The sequence below is a fragment of the Orcinus orca genome, chromosome 7 (genome assembly GCF_937001465.1).
Source record: "Orcinus orca chromosome 7, mOrcOrc1.1, whole genome shotgun sequence".
Lineage (NCBI taxonomy): Eukaryota > Metazoa > Chordata > Mammalia > Artiodactyla > Delphinidae > Orcinus > Orcinus orca.
The window spans coordinates 38,040,103-38,064,281 of record NC_064565.1 but is presented as its reverse complement, the minus strand read 5'-3'; the positions used below and the strand labels follow the sequence as shown (position 1 = coordinate 38,064,281).

The window sequence follows — 24,179 nt, the reverse complement described above, 5'->3', positions numbered from 1 at the left end:
TGTGCCTCCATTTCAGTGAGTCAGAGAAAAATTCTGAGGGACCCAACCCAACAAACGCAGAAATTTGAAAATTAATTTAGCTTATAAAATTACATGTTAACAAAATAGAAATAGCTCAGAGGGAAAAATAATCAGTGGTGGAAGCACCCTTCAGTATGTTTAGCTTATCAAAATGTTCCTAAATGACTCAAAATGTGGTTCTTATAGATGATAAATATTTTCTATACTGCAACTATATGTTGACAAATGAACAACATGTACTGTTGGTGAAGAGGCTGTAAGTGTCAAATACTAATTATCATGATTATGATTTGAACTTGTCAGAACTAACATCTTGAAATCATGAAGAGGGTTTGCAGAAGGATGGGAGCAGAACACGTTACAAGTTATTTTTTTTATTTGGTTAATATTAAACCACTGAGAGTATACAAGTAATGTACATGATATAAGCCAGTGCTGTGACATAACCTACTATACTCTCATTAAAGAGCATTCTATATAAAACCACACACTGCTAGGTTCATCTGTTCATCCTCCACTCTTGTCTTGAGAATTTTTGCATGGCTTTTTCTAGATTTCTTGCCTGTTTTAACTTAAGGAGAATGTGATTTATTATCAGGCAAGATAATTCTGATTGTCTTTTTTTCTATGCACATGAAACTGGTTTAACATTAGAAAACCCCTGAGGAGGTGAGTACTCACCAGGACAGAGGATAGTGTTGAAATATCTTTCCAAGTCTCAAGTAAGTTTGATTAGGCTTCCCTTAGTCTTTACTCAGAAGAGAATTTCTTCTTTTTTTACGCTCTCTCTCTTCCACTCAATTGCCTACCCTAACTTGTATAATCTCTCTAAAACTTAGATCCTATCATTTTACTCTCCAACTCAAAATCCCTTGACTCATGGCCTTCTTCATACACTCTTTCTGGACAACTCCATCTCTGCACTATAGAATCCTCACTCCTTCATCATGTTGCTCCTCAGATTGCTGCCATGACACTCACAACACTTTGTGACACTTATTTGTCTGAATATTTGGATATCCTATGCTCTGCTCTACATTTCCTGAACACAGAAACGAGAGATGTCATTTCTACATCCCCAGCACTTAGCACAGAGTCTGGCCTGGAGTAGGTTCTTAACAAACATTTCTTGATGGTATTAAACAACATCACTTTCACTGCATTCAAGACCCCTCGAAATCTGGCTCACTCTATCTTCCCAGCCTCATCTCCTTCCTCTGGTACTCAGCTCAGCTTCCAGATGGCAGCCACCCAGGGATCATTTGCTGTTCCTTGAATATGCTGAGCACTTCTAAGCATTCAAGTTCTTGCCGTATGCTGATCTCCATGTCTTTTCTTGCTGAAATCTCATTTATCTGTTTCAGCCTAATTTAAATACTTATGTGTATGTCCAAATGTCTGTAATGTGTGAGAAAACTCTGTCCCTTCTCTAACCCCAGCTAGAATTAATTTTGTCTCCCGTGTGCTATCCTGTAATTTGTTTAATCACAGTTGGCTTGCATTATAGCTAGCTATGTTCATCTTGTTTTTACTCCTGGCTGGTGAGTACCTTGAAGATAGGAACTGTATTTTTATATTCATTCATTTAAAATATGCATTGGGCATTATCTCTGTGCCATGCATTTTGTTAAGTTCTGGGCACAATGTGGTAATTATAATAAACAAAATTCCTGTCCTCAAAGAGTTCATAGTCTAGTCAGGGAAGAAAGGCAATAAAAATATAAACAAATGACACAACATATATTTGATGATTAAGAACTCTGATAAAAAAAATAAAGCAAGAGAAAAGGGACACATACTGATCCCAAAAAGTTTACCTGAGGAGGTAAACTGTGGGTAGTGATCTGAAGGAAATGAGGGACATCTTTGTGGCTGTGGAGGCAGGTGTGGAATTGGTGAGTAGGTTAGGAGGCCAGTGCATCTGTTCAAGCAAGAGATGCTGATGGCTTGAACCAAGGTGGTGGCTGTGGAAGCTTGAGAAGTTGTTGGACATAATGCAAAGGAAATGCTGACACTTTTGCTGAAGGATTTACTGATAAAAAGAGGGAAATCAAAGGTGACTGCAAGGATTTTTAGTCTGATTATGTGGCACAATAAAGATACCAACTGCTGAAATAAAGAAGACTGTAGGACAGGCGGGAAGGGAAAATTAAACAATCAGTATTGGGTATGATAAAGCTGAGATGCCTATTGGGCATCAAAGTGGGGATGTCAAGTAGATAGGTTTGTAGTTAAGTCCAGAGCATCAGGCCAAAAATAAAATTTTGTGAATTTTTTTCCTATAGGTAGATAATATTTAAAACTCTGGAACTGGATAAAGTGTCTAATTGAGTTAAGTATAGATTGTGAAGAGATTTTAAGGACTGAATCCCTCACTGTTTTGAGATTAAAAAAAAGATGAGGGGAACCCACTAAGGAGACTGAGATGGAGCACCCAGTGAGGGGTGGTTGCTTGGTAAAGACTCCCTGATTATTTCTTTTTTTAGTGTAGGGGCAATTCCTCTCATTCTACTTTGGATGGTCCTTATGACCAGGAAGCAGTAAAAGGAAACAGAGTGCTTTTACCATTTGATCCTAATGACAGAGTTTTACATGTAGATGTCAGTCTGGAAATGTGGTTCCTTCCCTGCCAGATGTGCTTTCCATGGATTCCTGCTTCATCCTTAAGATAAGGTTATAAGCCTGCTCTTCTTCTTTTGCATATACCTCAATTCAGAGAGGAGCGTTTTGTGGTTTATCACCTTCACAAGGTTGCTTTTAATATTTATTTTAATTGATTTCACTTTTATTGGGAATGTATCACAATTTGGCCAGGGGTCAATTCTATGATGCCATAGTTGGCTTTGGGGCTGTCTCAGGACAGTGAGGTCTTTTCAGTGCAGGAACTCCACTATATTACCTCCATCATATTACCTAAGTCATGGAAACATCTTTAACAAATCCTTCACTCCCTTAGGATTTTCACCTTGGGGTGTGTTACTTGTCAAATATTCAAAACTGCAGATGTTTCCGAGGATGCAAATGAAGCCTGCCTCATCATGAACCTGTGAATTCACCCTTGTCACTAGAGCAGATGGAATGTGAACAAAGGTCAAAATGGATTCATCTCAGTAGTATGTCTGCTGACATTGTAATAGGTACTTAACGGCCTCTGTTCCCTCGCCGCAACAAACTATGAAAATTACTCATGGTAGTTTAAAGTAGCATCTTACTCCATCCCAGTGGCATTTCTTAGCTTCAAAGTGGAGGCTGCCATCTTGCTACAATAATGGTCAATTTATATATACATATATCCAGCCTACAATAGGTCTTCCCAGATAACTTTGTTATGGAGGTCCCTGGAGATGGGTAAGAAAATATTTTATAAACCTCATGCTGGCAATGTCATAAGTGACCTTTAAAAAATGGTTGCCTCCAGTCTAGAATTTAGAAGGGTCAATGGGAAGTTTAAAATTAAAACCAAGTGTATTTTTTACAACCTGTTTATCATGGCAAGTTTTTCTTGCTCTTTGCTATGTGAACTTCCATTAGGATCTGTTAAGCACAATGGAAGTAGTATTTTTAGTGATAACAGATCAAACTAGGATCAAAATAATTGGGAAATCTTAATTATTAATAATGATGAACAAGTTATATAGCACATTTGATTAATGTCATTTATCCACCATTAAAATCTGTAAGGCAGGCCGTTTTATACTTTGTAGAAAAATAAATGGAGGCTTATAGAAGGTGAATGATGTAAAACAGAGTCATTAAAAATATTCAGTAGAGCTGAGTCTGGAACTCAGATCTGACTCCAAGGCTGTATTTTTCCCTGTACACTATACTGTATTATGATCAGACGAATAGACAAAGACTGTTTTCCATGTATTTATTACAGAAAAATCTAAAATAAATGGTTGAAATGTAGGGAATGGTCTAATGGATTTATTTTGTCTTTCTTTTAGAAGCTGAGCTGAAAAAGATCACTAAAAGAGAACACAATGTTATAACTTGGAAATATAATTTTATAACTCTTTGAAAACTGAATATATGTGAAAAGGAGCAAAATATGGGAATGATATAAGCTTATTTTGTCGAGCTGTCTAATTCTGTGAGGAGATACAATTTCATTGTTCATAAGATCTTTGAGGGAATATATATCCAAATGCAATTTATGGTATTACATATCATAGTTTCAAAGTTCAAATAAAAATTAAGGCAGAATTGGAAAAAAAAAGAAGAGAAAAGGAAAATACCCAATAATATAGAGGCTATGGTGGAAATATTACTCAAACAGGAAACATATATCCACCAAGTGGCTTTTAGTATTGAAATATGCCCTGAATTTGACCCCAGCGAAGATGATGAAATAGTGAGTTAACTTCTAGCAAAGTTATAGTTGGCCATAAATTTGTCTTGGAAATGATGCAGTGAAAATGTTCTCAAATATTTATTTTAGCAGAGGAATTTTAGATGAAGAAGATACTGGAAGGAGAAAATGGGCAGCTGCAGAAATCATGAAAGAGTAAAAAAGAAAAGGGCCTCTTAAGAAACTTGCATTATGAAGTAAGGGTGTGTATGGTGTGTGGTGTGTGGTGTGTGGTGTTGGTGGTGATGATGATAGAAATCTACTGGACAACATTGGCATCTGCTGCTAGGCCACACTCATTGGGATGGAGCCTCTGAATCTTCAGGCCATTCTTTTTGCTGCCAGCTGCCAGCCTCTCTCTTCCTCTCCAGAGTTTATTGGTAATTGTAACATTTTGGTGTACAGCACAGTTTTACAAAGTCAAGTTCTCCTCTACATACTCATATCAAGTATTTGATAAGAATTGTTCAACCTGAGCACATTTTTCTCATTAAAAATAATAAGTGTTAAGATTATTTTTGCATGAATTCGAGATGCTCATGCTGAAAAGAGATTATTCCTGCTCAATAAGCATTATTATTAATAATAATGTGCCAGCTGAAGGACAAAGAAATTTTGTAGGGTAGGAACTGTTCTATTTCTCTATCTCTTATTAAGAATAATGTTTATTATTTCTCATTAAAATGTTGAAAAGTATGAAGAATAAAGTAAAAAATTGCCTATGATTTCAGTTTCCAGAGGTAACCCACTATTAATATTTTGGTGTATTTGTTTGTATGTGTGTGAGCATATGTGTATATCAACTGGATCCATCCTATATGTGCAGTTTTGCAACCTGCTTTCTCAACCTAGCAATGGTTTTTGTATGTTTATCGTGTATATTGCAAATTTGTTGAACTTATTAGTTCTAGGAGGGTTTTTTTGTTTTTGTTTTTGTAGATTCCTTGGGATTTTCTATGTAGAAAATCATGTTGTTGCAAATAGGAGCAGTTTTACTTTTTCCTTTCCAATCTATTTGCTTCTTAGTGCCTTTCTTGTTGTGTATATTACATGGGTAGAACATTCAGCCCTCTGTTGAGTAAGAGTGATGAAAACAGACATCTTTGCATTGTTCTAGTTCTTGAGAGGAGAACAGTCAGTCTTTTACAGTAAGTTTAATGTTAACTATAGGTTTTTTAGTAGATGCTTATCATGTTGAGGATGTTTCCCTCTATTCATTTTTCTGAGTTCGTATCATGAATCAGTGTTGAATTTTGTCAAATGCTTTTTTCTGCAACAGATGAACAGTGTCCTACAGACAGGATATAGTTTACTTAACTTTTAAAATTTACTGCCAAATGAATAATTGTTGTATTTAGATCATTTACATTTAATGAATTATAGCTACTGGGGTTTAAATCTACCATTATTTTTCTGTTTGCTTTCTATGTTTTTCTTTCTCCACTTTCTTTTTCCTGCCTTCCTATAGGTTACTGGAACATGTTTTGGAATTCTATTTTGAATTATTGATAGTGTTTTTTAGTGTATCTTTTTTATATCAATTTTTTAGTGGTTGCTGCAGGTATTACATTACATTATATAACATATCACTCTGTACTGGTATCATCATTTTACTGGTTCAAGTTATGTATAGAAAATTCACCTCCATTTATCTCACTTTACACTTCCCAGTCTATGGTTGTTTTAAATATTCTCTCTACATACATTTAGAACCATATAGGACGGTGTTATAATTTTGCTTCAACCATCAAACACAATTTAGAAAACTCAAGAAAAGAAGAAAAGTGTATTGCTTTCACCATATTTTTGTTTACCATGTTCTTTCTGTCTCCTTGATATTCCAAGGATCTGACTTTTATCATTTCCTTTTTTTTTAGAGAAATTCCTTTAGATGTTCTTTTAGGAGAGTGCTGCTATAGACAAATTATCTTAGTTTCCCTACAGCCAAGAATGTTTTGATTTTGCCTTTTATTTTGAAGGATATTGTCTCTGGATGCAGCATTCTTGGTTGACAGTTGTTTTCTTTCAGTGTTTAAACAATGTACCACTTCCTTCTAGCCTTCCTGGTTTCTGATAAGGAATCCACTGTCGCTACGATTGTTGTTTCTTTATAGGTAGCTCTTTTTTAAATTTCATTACTTTTAAGACTTATTTCTCTGTTTTCAGAAGCTGGACTATGATGTGTCTTAGTGTGGCTTTCTTAATATTTATCCTCTTTGGGGTTTGCTTAGCATCTTGAATCTCTAGGTTTGTGTCATTTGCAGAATGTGGAAAAATTTCAGCCATTATTTCTTTGAGGCTGCCAGTTTCTTAAGATTCAAATCTGAGATATGTGAGGCATGAAAAAGACCCGGAGAAATCACTACTGTGTTGTTTCTTCGGGCCTGAAGCTTCCATTCAGTTTACCTTCTTCTTTCCACCTTTCTTCTGAGGTTTGGTTTGTATATAATGTCCAGGGTTTTTAGTTTTACTTAGAGGAAGGAATAGGGAGAAGCATTTCTATTTCATCTTTCCAGAAACCATATATGTTTTCTAATTGTATCTCTTGGATGTTTGTAGCATATAGAATTACTTCTTCTTCTGCCCTTTGAAATAATTTACTACTGAAATTAGTTGACCCAATATGTTTTAACTGTTATTTTTTCAATATTTCATTAACTATTCCTTTTCTTCAATTAGAAAACTATTAAATGCTTATTATAGACTATTTGGTAAATATAAAAGGGCATGTACAAAAAAGGACACTACATAATGATCAAAGGATCAATCCAAGAAGAAGGTATAACAATTGTAAATATTTATGCACCCAGCATAGGAGCACCTCAATACATAAGGCAAATGCTAACAGCCAGAAATCGACAGTAACACAATCGTAGTAGGGGACTTTAAGCCCCACTTTCACAAGTGAACAGATCATCCAAAATGAAAATAAATAAGGAAACACAAGCTTTAAATGATACATTACACAAGTTGGACTTAATTGATATTTATCAGATATTCCATCCAAAAACAACAGAATACACTTTCTTCTCAAGTGCTCATGGAACACTCTCCAGGATAGATTATATCTTGTGTAACAAATCAAGCCTTGGTACATTTAAGAAAATTGAAGACGTATCAAATATCTTTTCCAACCAAAATGCTATGAGACTAGATATCAATTACAGGAAAAATTGTGTAAACAATACAAACACATGGAGGCTAAACAATACACTCCTTAATAACCAAGAGATCACTGATGAAATCAAGGAGGAAATCAAAAAATACCTAGAAACAAATGACAATGAAAACACGATGACCCAAAACCTATGGGATGCAGCAAATGCAGTTCTAACAGGGAAGTTTATAGCAATACAATCCTACCTCAGGAAACAAGAAAAATCTCAAATAAGCAACCTAACCTGACACCTAAAGCAAGTAGAGAAAGAAGAACAACAGCAACAACAACAAAAAAAAACCAAATTTAGCAGAAGGAAAGAAATCATAAAGATCAGATCAGAAATAAATGAAAAAGAAATGAAGGAAACAATAGCAAAGATCAATAAAACTAAAAGCTGGTTCTTAGAGAAGATAAACAAAACTGCTAAACCATTAGCAAGTCTCATCAAGAAAAAAAAGGAGAAGACTCAAATCAATAGAATTAGAAATGAAAAAGGAGAAGTAACAACTGACACTGCAGAAATACAAAGGATCATGAGAGATTACTACAAGCAACTATATGCCCATAAAATGGACAAGCTGGAAGAAATGGGCAAACTCTTAGAAAAGCACAACCTTTCGAGAATGAACCAGGAAGAAATAGAAAATATAAACAGACCAATCACAAGTACTGAAATTGAGACTGTGATTAAAAATCTTCCAACAAACAAAAGCCCAGGACCAGAGGGCTTCACAGGCAAATTCTGTCAAACATGTAGAGAAGAGCTAACACCCATCCTTCTCAAACTCTTCCAAAATATAGCAGAGGGAGGAACACTCCCAAACTCATTCTACGAGGCCATCATCACCCTGTTACCAAAACCAGACAAAAATGTCTCAAAGAAAGAAAACTACAGGCCAATATCACTGATGAACATAGATGCAAAAATCCTCAACAAAATACTAGCAAACAGAATCCAACAGCACATTAAAAGGATCATGCACTATGATCAAGTGGGGTTTATCCCAGGAATTCAAGGATTCTTCAGTATATGCAAACCAATCAATGTGATAAACCATATTAACAAATTGAAGGAGAAAAACCAAATGATCATCTCAAGAGATGCAGAAAAAGCATTCGACAAAATTCAATACAGATTTATGATAAAAACCCTCCAGATAGTAGGCATAGAGGGAACTTACCTCAACATAATAAAGGCCATATATGACAAACCCACAGACAACATCATTCTCAATGGTGAAACACTGAAACCATTTCCTCTAATATCTGGAACAAGACAAGGTTGTCCACTCTCACCACTATTATTCGACACAGTTTTGGAAGTTTTAGCCACAGCAATCAGAGAAGAAAAAGAAACAAAAGGAATCCAAATTGGAAACGAAGAAGTAAAGCTATCACTGTTTGCAGATGACATGATACTATACATAGAGAATCCTAAAGATGCTACCAGAAAACTACTAGAGCTAATCAATGAATTTGGTAAAGTAGCAGGATACAAAATTAATGCACAGATATCTCTTGCATTCCTATACACTAATGGTGAAAAATATGAAAGAGAAATTAAGGAAACACTCCCATTTACCATTGCAACAAAAAAGAATATAATACCTAGGAATAAACCTACCTAAGGAGATAAAACACCTGTATGCAGAAAACTATAAGACAGTGATGAAATTAATTAAAGGTGATACAAACAGATGGAGAAATATACCATGTTCTCAGATTGGAAGAATCAACATTGTTGAAATGACTGTACTACCCAAAGCAATCCACAGATAAAATGCAAATGAATCTATCAAACTACCAATAGGATTTTTCACAGAACTAGAACAAAACATTTCACAATTTATATGGAAACACAAAAGACCTCAAATAGCCAAAGCAATCTTGAGAAAGAAAAATGGAGCTGATGAATCAGGCTCCTGGACTTCAGACTATACTACAAAGCTACAGTCATCAAGACAGTATGGTACTGACAACAGAAACAGAAATATAGATCAATGGAACAGGATAGAAAGCCCAGAGGTAAACCCACACACATCTGGTCACCTTATTTTTGATAAAGGAGGCAAAAATATACAATGGAGAAAGGACAGCCTCTTCAATAAGTGGTGCTTGGAAAACTGGACAGCTACATGTAAAAAAATGAAATTAGAACACTCCGTAACACCATACACAAAAATAAACTCAAAATGGATTAAAGACCTAAATGTAAGGCCAGACACTATAAAACTCTCAGAGGAAAACATAGGCAGAACACTCTATGACATAAATCACAGCAAGATCCTTTTTGAGCCACGTCTTAGAGAAATGGAAATTAAAAAAAAAAATAAACAAATGGGACCTAATGAAACTTAAAAGCTTTTGCACAGCCAAGGAAACCATAAACAAGACAAAAAGACAACCCTCAGAATGGGAGAAAATATTTGCAAATGAAGCAATTGGCAAATGATTAATTTCCAAAATATACAAGCAACTCACACAGCTCAATATCAGAAGAAAAACCCAATCCAAAAATGGGCAGAAGACCTAAGTAGACATTTCTACAAAGAAGATATACAGATTGCCAATAAACACATGAAAGGATGCTCAACATCACTAACCATTAGAGAAATGCAAATCAAAACTACAATGAGGTATCACCTCATACCAGTCAGAATAGCCATCATCAAAAAATCTACAAACATTAAATGCTGGACAGGGTGTGGAGAAAAGGGAACCCTCTTGCACTGTTGGTAAGAATGTAAATTGATACAGCCACTATGGAGAATAGTATGGAGATTCCTTAAAAAACTAAAACTAGAACTATCATACGACCCAGCAATCCCACTACTGGGCATATACCCTGAGAAAACCATAGTTCAAAAAGACTCATGTACCACAATGTTCATTGCAGCACTATTTACAATAGGCAGGGCATAGAAGCAATCTAAGTGTCCGTTGACAGATGAATGGATAAAGAAGTTGTGGCACATATATACAATGGAATATTACTCAGCCATAAAAAGAAATGAAATTGAGTTATTTGTAGTGAGGTGGATGGACCTAGAGACTGTCATACAGCGTGAAGTAAGTCAGAAAGAGAAAAATGTATACTGTATGCTAACAGATATATGTGGAATCTAAAGAAAAATAAAAAGGTTCTGAAGAACCTAGGGGCAGGACAGGAATAAAAATGCAGATGTAGAGAATGGACTTGAGGACATGGGGAGGGGGAGGGGTAAGCTGGGACAAAGTGAGAGAGTGGCATGGACTTGTATATCCTACCAAATGTAAAAATAGATAGCTAGTGGGAAGCAGCCGTATAGCACAGGGAAATCAGCTTGGTGCTTTGTGACCACCTAGTGGGGTGGGATAGGGAGGGTGGGAGGGAGATGCAAGTGGGAGGAGATATGGGGATATATGTATATGTATAGCTGGTTCACTTTGTTATAAAGCATAAAGTAACCCAGCATTGTAAAGCAGTTATACTCCAATAATGATGTTAAAATAAGTAAAGAAAAGTAAAGAAAAGAGGAGTTAAAAAAGGGCATGTAAAAAAATAAAAATTAGCCATTTCCCATGACTGATAGATATTACTAGTAATCTTTTGTTAACTTCAAATTTATTTTATTTGCAGTTAATAATATGGGACTTTTTAATGTTTATGTAAATGCATCTGTGTTTAACTGGTTTTAGTGCTCACCACTGGTCATTTTTAGACCACATTGTTTCCATTCTTGAGTCCTTAACTCAATTAATATTTTGAGTGGCCGAAATACACACACACACACACACACACACACACACACACACACACACACACACATACACATTCTCTTAAAGAATTGGATATGGGTGATATGTTTTTCAAGCTCTTGTGTATGTAAGAATTTCTTTGTGTTTCATTCATTAATTTATTCATTCATGTAACAACTATTTACTGAACATATACTATGTGCCTGGCACCATGCAGTGATAATCTTTGAGGAGTTTTAATATGACAGTGTTATTAATTATGCATTTTAAGTACTCTGGATATTGAATTTGCTTTTAAAATTCTGTGTATTTTGTTCCTTTGTCTTCTGCAATTTAATTTACAAAATAGAAGTCTGAGGTTAACTTAAGTTTGTTTCTTTGAGTGTACTTTACGTTATTTTTTTCTAGATGTTTATGAGAAATTTCTTTATTCTTGAAACATAAACATTTCCCAAGGGTTTCTCTAGGTATAGGTATTTTTTACTTAATATTTTCTGGAACATTGTGAACTCTATATAACACATACATACTTTATATATATATATATATATATATATATATATATATACACATAAAATACATATGTATTAAGGACTTTTTTTCAAGTTTAGAATGTTTTCTTTAGTTATATTTTTACTTATTGCTTCAGTTCCCATTTGTTCTGTTTTCTTCCTTAGGAACATCTATAATTCTACTATAATTCTGAGACTTAATTTCTATTTTTGTTTCCTATACAGGCATACCTCAGAGTTACTGGATTCCAGACCACGCCAATAAATCGAATATCACAATAAAGTGAGTCACATGAATTTTTTGGTTTCCCAGTTCATATAAAAGTTATGTTTATGTTATCCTATAGTCTGTTAACTGTGCAATAGCATTATGTCTAAAAAAAAATGTACATACCTTAAGTAAAACATATTTTATTGCTAAAAATTGCTAACCATTATCTGAGCTTTCAGCGAGTCATAGTCTTTTTACTGGTAGAGTGTCTTGATGCGATGTTGATGGATGCTAACTGATCAGGGTAGTGGTTGATGAAGGTTGGGATGGCTGTGGAAGTTTCTTAAAATAAGAAAACAATGACATTTGCCACACTGATTGACTCTTCCTTTCAAGAAGAATTTGTGTAGCATGCAGCACTGTTTGATAGCATTTGACCCACAGTAGAACTTCTTTCAAAATGGAAGTCAGTTCTCTCAAACCCTGCCCCTGCTCTATCAACTAAGTTTATGTAATATTCTAAATTCTTTTTGTCATTTCAACAGTCTTCAAAGCATTTTCACCAAGAGTAGATTCTATCTCAAGAAACCACTTTCTTTGCTCGTCCATAAGAAGCAACTCCTCATCTGTTAGTTTTATCATCAGATTGCAGCAATTCAGTCACATCTTCAGGCTCTACTTCTATTTCTAGTTCTCTTGCTCTCTATATCACATTTGCAGTTACTTCCTCCACTGAAGTCTTGAACCCCTTCTCAATCCATGAGGGCTGGAATCAACTGCTTCCAAGCTTCTGTTAATGTTGTTATTTTCACATCTTCCCATCAATCACAAATGTTCTTAATGGCAGCTAGAATGGTGAATCCTTTCCAGAAGGGTTTCATCTTACTTTGTCCTGATCCATCAGTGGAATCACTATCTATGGCAGCTGTAGTCTTACGAAATGTATTTCTTAAAGAATATGACTTGAAAGTTGAAATTACTCCTTGATCCATGGGCTGCAGAATGGATATTGTGTTAACATGAATCTCCTTGTACATCTCCAACTGAGCTCTTGGCTGACCAGGTATATTGTCAATAAGCAGTAATATTTTGAAAGGAATCTTTTTTTCTGAGCAGTAGATCTCAATAATGTGCTTAAAATATTCAATAAACCATGTTGTAAACAGATGTCCAGGCTTTGTTGTTCCATTTATAGAGCACAGAAAGAGTAGATTTAGCTTAGTTCTTAAGGGCCCTAGGATTTTCAAAATGATAAATGAGCATTGGCTTCAATTTAAAGTCTCTAACAAGAGAGTCAGCCTGTCCTTTGCAGCTTTGAAGCCACACATTGACTTCTCCTCTCTAGCTATGAAAGTCCTAGATGGCATCTTCTTACAATAGAAGGCTATTTTGTCTATATTGAAAATCTGTTGTTTAGTGTAGCCACCTTCATTAATTATCTTAGCTAGATCTTCTGGATACCTTGCTGTAGCTCCTACAACAGCACTTGCTACTTCACTTTGTACTTTGATGTTATGAAGATGGCTTCTTTTCTTAAGCCTCATAAACCAACCTCTGCTAGCTTCAGACTTTTCCGCTGCAGCTTCCTCATCTCTCTAAGCCTTCATAGAATTGAAGAGAGTTAGGCCCTAGCTCTGGATTACGTTTGGACTTAAGGGAATGTTGTGGCTGGTTTGATCTTCTGTGGAGATCAATAAAACTTTTCCATATCAGCAATAAGTGTTTCTCTTTCATATCATTTGTATGTTCACTGTAGTAGCACTTTCAATTTTCTTCAGTAGCTTTTCCTTTGCTTTCACAGCTTGGCACAAGAAGCCTAGCTTTCAGCCTGTCTCAGCTTTTGACATGCCTTCATTGTTAAGCTTAATCATTTCTAGCTTTTGAGTTAAAGTAAGAGACATGTGTCTCTTACTTTCACGTGAACATTTAGAGGCCATTGTAGGGTTATTAACTGGCCTAATTTCAATATTGTTGTATCTCAGGGAATAAGGAGGCTGGACGAGAGGGAGAGAGGTGGGGTGAGGGTGGGGTGGGGTGAGGATAGCCAGTCAATGGAGCAGTCAGAACACACACATTTATCAATTAAGTTCACTATCTTATATGGGTGCAGTTCGTGGCACCCCAAAATAATTACAATAGTAACATCAAATATCACTGATCACAGATCATCATAACAAATATACTAATAATGAAAAAAATAGAAGTATTGTGAGAATTAGCAAAATGTGACACAGAGACATGAAATGAACAAATGCTGTTTGGAAATGTTGGAAAAAGGTGCTGATAGACTTGCTCAATGAAGTGTTTCTGCAGACTTTCAATTTGTAAAAAATGTAGTATCTGCAAAGTGCGATAAAGTGAATTACAATTAAATGAGGTATGCCTGTACCTACCATCATTCTCGTTTCATACATACACACACACACACACACACATAAAACACAAACACACAGATACTCAGGCATATGCATATACATATATATGTATACATATTTATATATAAGCACATATATAGACACATACACACGTCTGTGCCTATATATGTATAAATACACAGCTTACGTGTATGTGTGTGGAGAGAGATTGAGAAATAAATTTCTCATCTTTTTCTCTGCCCTCTTAGGGATTTTCATTCAAATTTAGGAGGTGTTCTGTCATAAGTGCCAACTAAGTGCCATTTTAGTCTGAAATTGCTATTCTGTTTTTGGAAATTTCTATTTGAAATCTTCAGAAAAGATATAATCCATGCAGAAGAGGTTTGGAATTTGTTTAGTGGTGTTGAGAGTGTTCCAAAGGATATCCAGAGTGAGTGAAGAAACAGAGTATGACTTAGTCGTTTGCTGAAGTGAATTCTCATTCCATTTTATTCCAAAGACAGAATTGCCCTCATGAGATTATGGAGACCATTAATTAGTCTCCTCTTAGTATTTCACCAACTCTTTCTAGATCTGTAGCATTCTACTGTATTAAAAATCAGCAAAACAAAATATAAACATAACATCTAGAAGAACAATTTCTGTAAATCCCTTTTAGGAACTCATTTTGAGAGACAGCTCTTCTGGAAGTCTAACCCAATGTGAATGGACATTTTAGAAGCCCATTTCCCTTTTCTCTCTTCAGGAAATGTAGAGAATAGTGTTTTTGAAAAATGCCTAATTTCTTGCTGGAGATAAGCTTCCGCAATTGATTTTGAGTCACTTATGCATTAGGTATATCTGTACCTTAAAAGTTTTCTGCCTTAGCAGGTCCTTCAACTCTAGTCTCCTTTAACATGCTCTTTTTTGTGTGTGTGTAGATATGTAGATGTCTTTAATCTAAAGGGATTACTTCTAACTGTAAAATTTTGCTTTTGACCCTTAGTGTATTATTTTTTCTGCATCTTATGCTTAGTTTGAGAGAAGTATAGTATCCTGATGAAGAATATGGACTCTAGAGCCTAGGGCCTGGATTGGGGTCTCAACTCCACCCCTTACTAGTACATGACCTTGGGCAAGTGACAATGTTTCTGTGCCTCAGGTTCCCCATCTGAAAAAAAAATGAAGGATTCACTTCATTTAAAGAGCTAATGTATTTAATCACATAAAACAATTTCTATTGTGTTATACATGTAGTTGTGATTGTTATTTTTATGTAATCATCAGTACAACAAGTCTGTTTTCTTAAGTTGCTACGAACATGTCTCCTACAGAAAAAAATTAAATTCTTAATAAATATCATCTCAGGAGCAAAGTTACAAACTTCCTAAATTTATAAAGATTATTATTATTATTTTGGCCATACCACACAGCATCTTAGTTCCCCAACAAGGGATCAAACCCATGTCCCCTGAAGTGGAAGGGCAAAGTCTTAACCACTGGACCACCAGGGAAGTCCCTATAAAGATTATTATTAAAGGAGACCAACTACTTCATTACCTTAAAAATATTGGTTAAATTTTTTTGAATTCATTTTATTTCTAAAAACCATCTATAATTCTTATATTCAGTGCAATTATATCTTGAGTGGTCTTCATTAAGGAACGTAACTAATTTCTTATAAAAGTTTAACTCTTGATAACTCTTGGAAATTGGTCTTGTGCTTCAATTAATTGCATTCTCAGCAATATTTGTTTTATGTGTGTGTCTGTTTGTTTCATTCTTCTAATAAATGGCTTCTAAGGTATTATTATCCGTTCCGGTGCCTGTTGATTCAGAGAAAATACCAACAAATGGAATTTGTTCCTCTGATTTTGAACTGAATTTTGTGGCTGTTTGCACTGTAATTCAAGGTACTGTTTAATCCCTTTGCTTAGAAACTATTGGAGTGAAAATGTTCGTGTTGCAGATTACTTTTTGACAGTGATGCATGGGAAGATTATTCTGCAAGAACCAGAAAATATGATCCTTGCTGGAAGAAATTCAGTGTCACAACAAGTTGAAATAAAGAACACCCAATCCCACATGCTAACAAAGTGGGGATTCCTTTCCAAAGCTTTGTACTATGCAAAGGATACTTTTCTGGTGTGCTGAGAAGTTGTCTCTGGGACCGTCACACTTGGAATTCCAGCAGATTACCCTATCATCAAGTCATCAGTATTCTGCTATTTGAATAAACACAGCTGTTGTTTTCCAAGAAATATGGCTAGGAGCAGCAAGGAAAAAAAGGGCAATTAGTGTTATTGAAATGGAGGGGTACTCAGGATGGCATATATATATTTATGAGAGTTTTCGTTTCCGAATAGTCTATTTACCATGCTGTGACTTAACAGTGGGGGTGTAATGATCGCCTCTCCAAATCCTTGGTACTTTACTGCATTTTGCTATTTTCCTAATATTAATTATGAATATTTTTTCATAATTAAATAAATCCATATTTTAATTCATACAACTTTGTGCTATCTTCTATCTAAAACACCTTAAAATCTTGATGACAACTTCTTCTAAAGCCCCATGTATATGAGAATAGATGAATAGGACAACATATTTTTTTTAATTTTACTGATGATTTTTATTAGTTTTCTTGACTTTGGAACACCTGGGGAACAAAGATATTATGTCCCAGTCCTGGGAATAAGATTTGTTTTTAGGGTGTCAAGGAGAACCTTCAGCATGTTGTAATGAAAAGAGCAGTGGACCAGAAAGATTAGACCATAAACTGGCACTGTGGCCACAGGCAAGGGATCCCCTCCTCTGGATCTTAGCTTCTTTATCTGAAAGCTATTGAGATTGAATAATGTGATCTTTCAGGTCCCTTCAAATTCCATGAAACTTTTAATTTAGGCCTTTATTATTCAGGTCTGACAGTCAGTGCTGGGTAAACATTTATAACAAAGATCCATTAGAACTGGCGGTTGTCATTTTTATCAATTAAACCAGCAAACAGACAAATATTGTAGCTATTTTTGTGCGTTTGTATAAACGGAGACAAGCAATAGGATGAGTAATTAAGATGTTCTCAGTGCTCCATTCACCTAAAACAGTTTGTTTTGAATTTGCATAGTTTTGGGTCTTTAGTCCATGGTTAAGAATGCTGGTTCAGGAGTATTGGCTTGGCAGTTGGGAGAGGAATGAGGGGAAAACTAGACAAAGGATGTCAAGGTTGTGTTTCTGTGGTAAGATTGCCAAGAAAGAGAAAGTGGAGATAGGGAGGCAATGCCTTTTCTTGAGAGTGTCATTGCTCTGATGTACTTTAAAATCATCTCATTAACAGAAAACATGCCAGCACCCACTTGCTTGGTGGCCGTGGCTGCCTTAGTGTCATTCCAATAACCACTATCACCAATTTGTGTATCTTCTACTTTTATTTCTTCTAAAAATGGAGTTGACCTCTGACTTAAAAGTTAGTCCTATGTTTAGTCCACTGAAACTGAAGGCTTTTAAAGAATCCTCACAGACAAAATGACACATGTCAATGGTTCAGGTTTGTTGCTTTCCACTGTTTCAGGGAGATGTGAAAGAAAACTCCATTTAAACCCCATTCAGAAATCAACAAAAACCTTTAAGCAAGAATGATGAAGCAGCGTGAGTAATGTTTGGGATCCAAACAGGGATGAGGATAACAGAGGGTGTTTGTTCCTTAGAACATCAATCATCTATGCAATGTCTGAGGTCTGACTGTGTGACCTTGGGCCCAGCTGTGAAATACCATCGCGGGAACCCAACCCCTCCTCATTAATAGTAACAACAGACAGTAGTTTGGTGCTTTATACTTTCAGAGCTCTTTTGCATTTATTATCTCATCTCCGATACATTTTTAGGATGGTGTTAGCCTTTCCTCATGCTCTAGCATTTTATCATTTCTTTGCAGATGTTATGGCTTAACTCTTAGGTCTGGTTTTTTTACTCATGCTTTGGGCAACCTGTTGAGGGGATAAAGTGGCATTTTGGTTTGTGGTTTAACCAAATAACAAAGTTAAAGTGAAATAGAAAGGTTCTAATGGGCTCAAATGATATGTTCTAAGGGATGAAATTAAGGAAGGTTTATGCAGTGGTAGTTTCTCTCACTATGAATCCATGTCATGCAAACCCTTTCCTACTCATTTTCTCATTTGATCCTCATGGTAATCTCCTGAAGTAGGCGGGTTTATTGTTATCCTCAATGTATAGGTGAGGAAACAGACATTTGAACAGTTTAAATGGCTTTTAGAGATCACAGGGCCAATGGTAGAGCTGGGAATAGTAATGTTCTTTTGCCTCCTTGGACCTGAGTGCCTCCCTGTGCATAAGAGAACTTTCAAGTTGGGACATTTTTCTGACATACATCACTTTCCCTTCCAGAATTAACACTAGAGGCACAGGAAACTAATTCCGAGTCATGTTGACAGTGCAGGGTTTACTGCATCTTCTGCATTACTAGAGCAGCATGACTTACCTAAGAGCCGGAGAAAAATCTGAGAAATAGTAGATGTCAAAGGACAGCTAAGAGTGAAGTTGTGAAGTCTTCATTTTGTCGTTGGGTATTTTTTCTATAAAGAGGAGAGAATTCCTCTTTCTTTGATATATTAAGTGCTGTGCTTCTCTTTGAGTCCTTCAGACAGAAGGCTCAGTACTTGTTAATTAAAATTGTTAATCACTGATTGTTGTGTTATGGCTACTATTTTGATGTTTAGTATTATGAAATCCACTGTGTTGAAATTTGTCCACTCAAAAGCCATCATCTGTTGCTTCTTTGGGAATGAGCTCCATGGGTTTTTAAAAGGGTTATTGAATGATGTCAGAAAGAAAGTTGGCGAATGAAAAAGTCTGTTAGGCAGTTTCCTATATTCAGTGCCTGTGGAAGCTATGGAAGTTCATGTCCCACCCTATAAAATAGGGATGAAGGGGCACTCCTAGCGTGAGAGTGAGGAGTAGTAAGAAGTCAGGGCAGAACTGAACATAGACGGGGAGGCCACGGCATTCACTTATTTCAGTACCTCAATATTAGGAACAGTTAAAAATATCCATTGCTGCAATTCAAACCTAGGACATCTTCCAGGGGACCAAGGGTCTTGTGACTGCTATGTCACTCTAGGTCATTCATAATAATAAATGAAACTCCTTTAAAAGCCAGGTCTTGGGAAAATGTTGCCCCTTTTCCTCTCAAGATTGTATAGGTTGGTGAGGGATCTGTTTGGCAGGGCAAGGGACAGAAGCTAGGCCCAAGGTCTCTGCAGAGTGGGTGTATTACCAAGGTATGCCTCAAAGAGGACAATTAGTGGTTCAAATCCAGAGTCCTAGAAAAGGAACTAAATGTCATACTGGAGAAACCAGACACCAGGAGGCAGTGAATTAGTCAGGATTCTTCATGCCCATGTAATAAAAACCATGAAAGTTTAATCAAATATTGGAATATATATAAAGATACAGGGGAGTCTCACTCTAGATCAAGAAATCAGGTGGGCCCCAGTTATAGTAATGGAAGACTTTTGGGGACCTATGGTATTCTCTTTCTCCTTCTCTGTCTCCCTTTCTGTGTCTCTCTCTCTTATCTTGGTTACCTTCTAGACATTTGCTTTTTTCTTTCTTTCTACAGACATTCTTTTACTGCTATTCAGTCTATGTAGTAGAAATATGCTGTTCTCACCTCCTGAGTTTACATGTTATAGGTCCAATAATACAAGGCATTATCATTTCCAATGTCAACTTCCCAGGAGAGAATATGATTGCCCTGGTTTGAATCATGTGTCCACTCCTGCTTTGTTCAAACATGACTGATGAGAGCTAACCTCCTGACCCTGTGAAGGGGTGGGAAGTTCCTGGAGAGAAAGGAATCATGATGAGCACGAGCATGCCATAAAATATGTCTACTGTAGTTGGAGCTGTAAATAAGAGATACCACCAAAGATTAGAAATAGGAAACTGGACCCAAAGAACAAGTGGAGAACAAATTTGGAGGGTGTGGGATTGCCTTGAATGGATCATTGTGATCATGACTCATCCCAATCAGTTGGTGGCCATTGGACAATAATGGGCAATGAGCATATTAGGTATACCTACCATCATGGAGCTGTCAGGACAAGAGGTGGGTAAGGGAGACAGGAGGAACTGGATTCATAGCAAGACTGAAAATATTTGGTAGATATGGGAGCTATAGAGCTGATACAAATCCAAATTTCCAGTTACTGAGGGAAAAGTTCAGATTAGGTGGTGAGTGGCCAACAATCAAGGAAATCCCCGTAAATGGGCACATATAGTAACAAATACAAGAGAACAGGTAAGTAGCACATTCAGCAAGGGGGTCCCACCTAGGGAGGTGGTATTATTACATGTGTCTGTTTCTACCTCAGTTTCTTCTCTTGTTCTTGAAAAGGTCCAGTGTGCCAGGTGGGACAAGCAACAGGAGTCTAGGAACAGGAGCATGAAGACCATGGTTGGGCCCAGTTAGTCCTTTTGAGGTTGAGTCCTAGCCAGTGTCTGGAGTTACTGGAATTGAGTTTGGACAGAATATCTAGATCCCAGCCAGGAGACCCAGGTCTTACCTTCGGCATTTGCACATTGATCTAAGGCCGGAAGACATTTTCCAGCTCTCCCTGATAGGCCAGTTGAACTTGTTGGTTTACTTCAGTGTTGGCCCAGAGGGTATCAGTGACTCTGGGTAGAAGGTCTAGGTGAGCAATATGTGAACTTTTTTTTGTGTGTGTGGTATGTGGGCCTCTCACTGTTGTGGCCTCTCCCATTGCGGAGCACAGGCTCCAGATGCGCAGGCTCAGTGGCCATGGCTCACGGGCCCAGCCGCTCCGCGGCATGTGGGATCTTCCCGGACCGGGGCACGAACCCGTGTCCCCTGCATTGGAAGGTGGACTCTCAACCACTGCGCCACCAGGGAAGCCCTCTTTCATATATTTTTTAGTTTTCCTTCCCTTGATTCTTTGCTTCTCTTCAGTGGTTGTAAATCAATAACATTTGAACTAGCATTATTGAAATACAGTAATTAAAAAATGTACAAAGTCTTTTGTAATGGGATAATTATTTCTCCAATGCAAATAATTACCTCCTAATTGTTCTGTAAATCTGTATTTTATTGCATATGTTTTTAAAGCAGGCAGCACCTGCAAGGTGATCATCTTATTTATCTTTTTTTTTTTTCATCAGGCGGCAAGTCTATAGGAAAATACCAATTAAATTTAAAAAAGATTCAGTGATAGAATCAGGGTGAGGAACGTGGGGAAAATATATCACGCAAAGCAAAATTTTTTGAAACAGAGGATTTTATGTGGCCTCCCTCCGGCTTCAGTGGCTTTTTAAAGAGATGGATCTATACCTTGATTTACTATCCATCCAGAAGTTTAAATCCAAGATTGTTTATACAGTGATGCCTCCATTTCAAAGTGTTCTTATTAGGAGATGAGAGCACCCAAACAGAGAGGTGAACGTTTAAAGCATAGAGCGTACAATGAAGCTGTGCTAATACGAAGCAGTTGTTCTGCATTAGACTCCAGAGAATTGAATTATACAGTTCATATTTAAGAGTAAGATGAGCTCCATATTAAGCACTTCTCTGTCTCTGAAACCAGGCAGAAAACTTAGAAATGCACCTCAACCATCTTTCTGAAAGAGCTTTTTTACTGGTCTGCAGCTACAGAGCACTCTGTTCTCACTTGACTGTACTGATTATTAATTCTCAAGCTGTTGAAAGGAGGCCTTGAATTGGAACCTATCCCACAATGCCCTTTATGTAGTGTGACCCTCAGAGGCCCCTGCCTCCCACACTGTGGCAAAGACTCACTTAACCTGATATGTTTATGTGTTATCCTTTTCTTTCTTTTTAACAGGAGAGGCTGGGGCTGAGCATAGTGCAGAGGTGGGAGAAGATTCTAGGCAATAGGCCCAATTACAAAGGCTTTTGGAAGAGTGTTGAGGGGAAGCTAGATTTGGTGGAAGGCAAAATCTTTCAAAAGTTGGTACGGCCTAATATTTGTTCTGGAAATAATCCTATCCACAAGAGGCATTTCTACTTCACCCACAATTCAAAGGGATTGACTATTCATATAAAACTTTAAATTGAAAATCTGAGCACAGCCTGGGGCTTGCAGAGCTAAATCCATCATAGGACTTTTTTCCTCTACCATTACTGCTTTCTTATACTTTTTGCAGGCCATGGAAAATTTTGTAATTCCTTTGTGAAAATAGAAGACGTTGAAAGGGCAATTATTGGCTAATTTTAGGTACAAATGTAATGGCCAGAGCTTCTTTGGTTTAACTTCTAGCAGCTTTCATGTGGAGCCCCAGAATCAACTCTTTGCTCATTTGGTGATAGTATTTGGGTACTCTTTTGGTTGTGTGTATTAACTGTAGAGAAGAGATCAGAAGTTTAAGCCCTGAGGGCACCAACAGGGCTAAGCCAAGCTGATGAAATTTTTGAGTGACATTGGTAAGTACCAAGAGTGGGCAGACAAATGGGAAAGAAGTTGTGGGAGACTGTCACAGAAAGGAAGAAAAGGCAGAGAAAGCAGAGATGGGGGAAAGGCATTAAGTGGTGGCAGTTAGGGGCATTAGAGGCAGTGGTAGCCCCTCATTACCTTGTCATTCCGTGCTGGAGCCAGCTCCAACAGGCTCACCAAAGCTGATGGCAGTTTTCTTTTGAACTCTGTGTTCAGTGATTTCACATTGACCGCTTGAAACTGGCACAGTAAGAGTATTTACACCATAGAAATTGGCAAACACTGTAAATTGGGGCTCTTCTCCCCACCCCCACCCACCCCAGAGATCTTGTTAAATAACTACTAGGCACTACTGGTCTCAGATGTTTCTTTGTGACACAAGAAGCCTAAATTAACCAAATGTGTCACAGCAGGAGAGAGTTTGGGAAAGGCTGAATTAGGCAGGCAGGGGCCAGTTCCAGGACCAGAAATAAACTGGAGTTAACATTCCTACAGTTGCCTGAAATCAGAAGCAGTTTAAGGTCATGGAGAGAAGAGGTCAAACCAGTTGAAAAAGGTATTTTTCCAGGCATTTTGTAGATAACACAAGAAGGATCTTATTTAACCCTCATTAACAGATGAGTGAGCTGTGGTTGAGAGAGGTCAAATTTGTGCCACATAGCACAGAGGTAAGAACCAGTTAGAATTTGTCTCATCCCAAAGTCCTAATTCCCAACTCTCGCATTATAGAGTTTCTCTGTAACCTAGACTCAGCCCTCAGCATCTCTTACTTCCTCTTCTTTGCTACTCCACAGGGCCCTTGCGTCCAGTTAGGCAAGTGATGCTCCCACAACGTTTGGGGTTGCCATCTACATTGTAACCTATATGAACGGTGCCTCTGGAGTATTATAGTGTACACCCTGTACAGCTGCCTGTGGTCGCCTCCCTCTAACTACAATGATAAAGAACATCCTTAGCCAAAACAACACCTGCTCCACCTCAGAGCAAAATGGAGTTTACCGTCATCTTCTAGATTTATAAACTTTCTTTATTTCTGCCATATATTCATTCATTTATTCAATAAACATTTGTTAAAGAGCAGTGTGTACTATGATAGAAAGTGGCAATACAACAGAGAATAGCCCATAGAATACAAGGTTGAAGGAGCACAAGGCGAATTCTAATTTGGAAACTCCAGAGGGGGAAGTGTGAAGATGTGGGTTTGAGGACTACAGTTAGGGGACCCATACTTTCTATAGTACCATGGTGACTCCATCTTTTTTGAATATTTCTCTTTTCTATGAGCAAAAGCTTTAACCTGGCAACTTAATCTTTTTTTTTTTTTTTTCTCTTTTTTCCTTCACATTATA

At 37.0% G+C, this 24,179-nt stretch overlaps 1 long non-coding RNA gene across 1 annotated transcript in view; it reads left to right on the top strand.

Annotated features, from left to right (window-relative positions):
* The first annotated feature begins 4,028 nt into the window (after positions 1-4,028).
* Positions 4,029-24,179, top strand: part of LOC125965039 (uncharacterized) — a 44,840-nt gene continuing 24,689 nt past the window's right edge. Inside the window, exons 1-2 of the long non-coding RNA XR_007478503.1 lie at positions 4,029-4,114; positions 12,008-12,065. This is a non-coding gene — a long non-coding RNA (uncharacterized LOC125965039). The remainder of the gene's footprint in view (positions 4,115-12,007; positions 12,066-24,179) is intronic.